At 30.6% G+C, this 6575-nt stretch overlaps 1 long non-coding RNA gene across 1 annotated transcript; it reads right to left on the reverse strand.

Annotated features, from left to right (window-relative positions):
• Positions 1-778: 778 nt before the first annotated feature.
• Positions 779-1809, reverse strand: LOC145169461 (uncharacterized). Its single transcript, XR_013742499.1, has 3 exons — positions 1498-1809; positions 1351-1417; positions 779-852 (listed from the first exon to the last, which is right to left on the reverse strand). It is a non-coding gene; the product is annotated as an uncharacterized LOC145169461 (long non-coding RNA).
• Between the last annotated feature and the right edge of the window lie 4766 nt (positions 1810-6575).

Consider the following 6575-nt stretch of genomic DNA (forward strand, 5'->3'; position numbering starts at 1 on the left):
AAAGTCGATAAAAACCAACAAAATCGAAATAAAAAAAACCAAAATCGAAATAGAAACCAACGATTTGGGTTTGAGTTCTTTTAAAACGGATATATTTGGTTTGGTTTCGGTTTTAGACAAACATATAAACCGTACCATTATAAAAATATAATGTTTTTGTGTATATATATATATATATATATATATATATATATATATATATATATATATATATATATATATATATATATATATATATATATATATATATATGGCTAGGTTATTTTGTTTTAGGTAACTATTGTGTGCATGTAAGGAGAATTCTGGACCAATAATAGAAAATAATGAATGGTTATGATTTTGAGGGTCTATGATATTACAATAGAATATCATGTACCATAATATCACTCAAATTTAATTAAAGGGGTATTTTAGACAATTAACTATATTTAAAAAAGGAAATTTTCGAATTTGAAGGGATAATTCTGATTTTTTTAATTAATTCAATTTCAATTCTAATTTAATTTGTAATCATAACCGATTATAACTTATTTTATTCTGTCAGAATTCGATTATGTTAGAATGACATTATGTTAGAATAACAGTTTATGACATCGTTTAAGAATATATAAATAAGAAGAAAACATTAATAAGTATATTATGAAACAATATACAAAATCGATTCTTAAACTAATAATATATCAAATAATTATATTCTATGATTGTAATACAAAAAGAACATTCTTGAATAATAACAACATTCTGAAAGAATAACAAGTGTAGTTTTAAAAAACAACAACATTCTTAAACTATGAGTATGATCAATCTTTGATTCCTTCTTCACGCCATTCCTATAAGGTCTTCAAGTCATTCCTATCACAAATGCAACAAAAACATCAAAATCCAACGAAAAAACACTAATTCATTCTGAAAGAATAATATTGCTAAGATTCATTTTATACATTCTGGCGGAATACATTCTACTATAAAACACTATTGTTATCCATATTTTCTTTCTTTTTCACATGAATGACAAACTCTTCAAAACCTAAAGAGAAAAAAAAACCATTAAAATCTAACAATAACAATAATCCATTATAAAATAATATTGTTGATAAGATTTGTTTTATAAATTTTGGCAGAATACATAACATACATTCTGCTAGAATACAAACATTTTGAAAAATGGATTTATATAAATAGATTCTGACAGAATACACACAAATCCATTCACACCTCATACTCAACTTTAACACCATAATAGACTAATTTCTTCTAAAAAACAACACCAATTGCATTTTTTATACATTGCAACAGAGAAAAATTAAAAAACAAACACTAATGGTATCCTATTGAGAATTAGTCAATTACCGGGAATTTGGCATGAAACATCTCTTATTCATTCTATCGAACAACTTCTGTGCATTCTCAAATGCTTCTGTGTAAAAGAAAAACCACCAACAAAAGATTAGCTCAATACAAACATAAAGCGTAAAAGGAAGCAACAACAAACCATACCAAACCTCCAGGAAAAACCCACCACACTACCATTAAGCAGCAACAAAAAAAATTGCACACAAGCCAAAGAACCAGCAACATAGCAAAAAAAACACCAGGGGTAAAAGGGTCAACTACCCTGAAAACCATTCCGGATAGCAAGAATCGCAGAGGAGCCCCAACAAAACCAAACCAGACAGCAAAACTCATTCTTGTTTCCTGCTTTTGTATCTTGTACCTCATATTATATTTTGACATATTGGTATAGTGAATCTTAATTGTCATGAAATTATCTTTTAATTTCCATCCACCATTGTTGTTCCAAGAAACCTTGCTTCATTTTGAGTAGTCCTGAAACAAGACACATACAAATAATGAAGTTCATAAACATTTTAACATTTTAACAAACACCTGGTAGGCATCAATCTATCATAAACTTACACATATAAAATGAGACATATCTTTGATTCCTTCCCTGCGAATAATGAAATTCATAATTCTTAATAATAAACAACCAAACAAATTATAGACAAAAGTCAAAATTCTAATTAAAATAAGCAACAAATTAATTAAAAAGCCACCGAAGAAGGGATGTTTTCAAATGCAATCTGTTTAAAAGAATCATAAAAACGTATTAAGCACTTTGAGTCATTTATCTTATCAATATCAAATAATATAGTTGAAAATTTGACGATTTAAGTTTTACCGAAGCTATATTCAATTTATGGTCCAACTTTATGATTGAGTTTCATTTTGATCGACTATACATACCCTTATGAAGAATTTCTTTATGACATATATTGCGCTACTTTCAATAAATATATATTCTTGTTTTGGAGCCATGTGCTAGGGACGATAGACATGTTGACCTAACATTACTAAACAAACGAAACTTCAAAATATTCTCAAAAATTTAACAATTACTTATAAATAAATAAGAACAACCTGTAGCAACAACCGTTGAGATATTATGGCCAGTACAACCAGTAAAATCGACAGTAATGGTGAAGAATGTGATTGTGAGTTATGACATAATGGATGTAGGTCAAAAAAATTTAAGGAATTTAAGATAGAAAAAAAAATAAGAACCTTGATATAGACAATGCATTTGTTTTGGTCGAACTGGGTGGTGCTGGTGGTAAATAAAGAAGATAATGGTTGGTATTGCAGGGAGATACGACAGTGACGTTGGGGTGCAGGGGCAGTTGGAGATAATGGTTGGTATTGCAGGGAGATGCGATTGTCTCCGATGAAGAAAGAGACGTCGGTGGTTGTGATTTGGTGTTTGGCGGATGTTGTAGGGAAAGAACACGTCGATTACTTTTTTGTTATGGTGGTTTTTGTAGGTTTTAAAAACTGATTGCAATTTTATAGGGATTTGAATTGATTTTAATTTTGGAATTTTATTTAATATACATGCAATATTACTAATTTATCCTTATTGATTTATTTAAAAATTTAATTTGTACTAAATTCTGATTGGTCCATATGTGCACACAATACTTGTTGAAAACATTTGAACCTAACTATATATATATATATATATATATATATATATATATATATATATATATATATATATATATATATATAGATATATATATGTGTGTGTGTGTGTGTGAAAACGTTCGCGTACAGAGACGATGATGGAAGATGAAACACTCAAATGTGGCCCAAAGCAACTTTATCTCGAACAAAGTATATGCCGATCTATATATGTTTTATCCTTTGGTGTTGAATTGAGTTTGTTTAAAGGTACACAACGCTAACATTATCACAATACACAATCGTCGCGTTAGAAAAGAGACATAGACTTTGCTTAATGGGTTTTGGATCCATCCAGTCTCAACAACAACATTTGGAATGCTACAATACTCTTGTTCAACACTTGATTGAGATATAGTACCTTGTTGTTTTAATGGCCACAAGAGCAAGTTGTCACCAAGAAACATACAGTAGCCAGATATGGACTAAAGAGTCATGGACATCCCTCCGATCAACATCAAATAAGGCAGCGATACCCTAATCTGTGGATATGTGAAGCTGAAAAGCATGATGAAGAGTTCCATGAAATTATCGCATGATGCACTTAAATGAACCAAGATGGGGTTCTTGATGTTTATGTATGTAGAAGCATACATATTGAACTACAAGTGTAATGTGTGGACGGGTAAATGTAAGATACTGAATGGAAACCTCTAAATTGTGATATAAAGTAGCATCAGGAACTAGCGATTTGAAAGCATCAATCTTTATGCCAGTGTCATCCAGTGTCCGACAAGGTTTGCGTATAGTCATGTTGGCGCGATCAAGGATCTTTGTGGCATATTTTTTTAATGAGAAACATCTTAGAAGAGGTACATGTGGCCGAGTACCTAGAAAATAATTAACCTCTCCAAGATTGGTCATTGATAACTCTCGGAAGAGATATGTAATAATTCGTTGAAGTGAGGTGGCAGGTGAGACGGTAGAGACGATATCATCTGCATATAAGTGCAAGTAATCCATAGATGAACCATCTACGTATCAACATAAATAAATCTCAAATACTCTGAGAGAAACTTATATGGGTAGCAATTTGTGAAAAATAGTGATACTAGGTTTGAGGAGCCACTTTGTGTCATATAAACAACTTTAGAGGTGACATTCATCATCGGGGATATCGAGGATACTAGAACCCTCATGGTTGGTGCATATATATGTTGGATTAGGTGTCTAAGCCTATAACTATATTTGGTGTGTACTTGATTTGATCATGAGCTTGGTCCTTTTGGGTTGCCTTCACTCATGCAACTTGATAGGATGACTAGAGGAGAGAGAGAGAGAGAGAGAGAGAGAGAGAGAGAGTAGGATTTATTATATGAATAATAAATTGCTACTCAGAATGATTTTATTAATATAATATAAGATTAATATATTATTTAGAAATCATATTATTAATTAGTAATTAATCAAACATTAATTTGATGTTAATTTTAGGATTAAAAGGAACTGATTAATAATGGAGGGTTTGTTTTGTAAATCGTTGATAGTTGTGAAACTGGGCATAGAACTCCTTGTAAGTGGAGTGGACAAAATTTATGGATTACCCCATAAGATTTCGTCCAAGGAGGTCTATGGATTGCTTTGGGCTTAATTTTGGAACTAGGGTTTCCTTACTCAAGTACAACTTGAAGACTAAGCAACCTAGCCTTATATAAAGCCTCTAAACCCTAAGGAAATCATCCATATGCTTCTAGGAGTTGTCATGGCCGATTTTCTTCTCTCCAAGTCATCCTTGTTGTGTTGAGTGTTTGTGACTCCATTAGAGGTGCAACATTTGGGGCACTAAGCTTTCAAGAGTCAAGGACTTCAAGGATTGTTCTTATTATTACAATATAACAAGTGAGGTAATCTTCTAACCCTAATATATATGTGAATTTTGAATTGTATATACTAGATCTAGGGTTTTGCTTTGGATAATTGATTTGCATGTATAACTTGAGAAAAACCTAGATCCAAAGCATTAGGGTTGCATGTGCACCATATAAATGTTGTAATGCTCAAAAACAATCAATGGTATCAGAGCCTAGGGTGTTTTTTTGTTATAATTGATGCATTTATGAATTGTTCAAAGCAAAAGGAAAATCATTATTTTTTGTTTCTGCCTGATGAACACTACGTGTTCATAATGGAACACGACGTGTTGGTCCTCCACGACGTGTTATGGCATGACACGACGTGGAGACCAGTCAGTTGGCATATTTTTAGATTTTTGGCCTAAATTAGATTTGGATAATTACCATAAGTTGTTTTACTAATTAAAATTTGAATTTTCTGATATGGTAATGAATATCCTCATCTAATTGAAAGATAATTGTCAAATTTTAAGATATTATGAGATTTTGTGATAAATTAATTATTTGTAAAATTTGATTTGAATTTTCATGCCAATTAAAATAAAAGGTCAAAATTATGATAAAGATAAAATTATATGATTAATTTAATTGTTTTAAATTTGATCTAGATGTTTTGAAAAGTTTCAAAATTTGCCCTTACGTTTTGGAATTTAAAATTTGATTAAAAGTTTTAATTTTGAGATATTAAATTCTAAAACCCTAGTATTTTAAAAGTTTGAAAATACACCGACATGGATTTTATTAATTATTTATATTAAATGTTTTAATTAGAAGACTATTAATAAATCCATAGATAGATTTAATTTAATTAAATTAAAAGATTAATTTATTAAGAGTTAAACCACTTAGTATTTTAAATGTATAAAATACACCCTCATACTATATACGATTAAAAGCTTAATTTATATATATATATATATATATATATATATATATATATATATATATATATATATATATATATATATATATATATATATATATATATATATATATATAAAGGTCAGTCTTATCGTTGGTAGGCCTCATTCACGAAGTTGGTCTATAAGGGGTGTTTAAGGAAGCGGCCTGTAAAATAACCGTCATTGGGTATCCACTCTTACCCACCGCACCCTTGACTAGTGGAGGGTCGCTAGCCGAACGGGTAGGTTAGGACACTAAACTCTCATTAAAAGTATAATGAATTATAAAGTAACTAAATGCTTTTATAAATTCCCATGTATTAGTTACTTTATGAAAATGTGAATTTGATACTAACCCATGAAATTGCACATTACACCTTAATGGTCAGTTAGTGGAGCGTGTGTGGTTAACCGGGACACTAATGTGGACTAGCTAATGATGGCAATGGGTTTCTCGTAAATTATCGTTGATCAATGGAGTGTGAGTGGTTAACCGGCACATTGATTAGGTGATAAATGACATCGAGAGTACCAAGCTAATTTGCATGGTTATTCACACCATGTTTGTGATCCTCGGTATCCTAGTCACAAACTTGACGGACATAATCGAGATTAAACATACCATTGAAAAGTTAAATGGGTCTCAAAAGATCTAGGAATTTCATTTAAAACTTAATTCGTTTAAAATTTCATTTTCGTGGTGGAGTTGGTAAATCATCAATTACCTACCTTCAAATAATTTGCAATTGGATTACGTCATCCCTCTTCCGAATTGTGAATTATTGTGTTGGGTCCTAGC

This window comes from Lactuca virosa, chromosome 4 (assembly GCF_052849685.1).
Source record: "Lactuca virosa cultivar CGN04683 chromosome 4, Lactuca_virosa_CGN04683_v6, whole genome shotgun sequence".
NCBI lineage: Eukaryota > Viridiplantae > Streptophyta > Magnoliopsida > Asterales > Asteraceae > Lactuca > Lactuca virosa.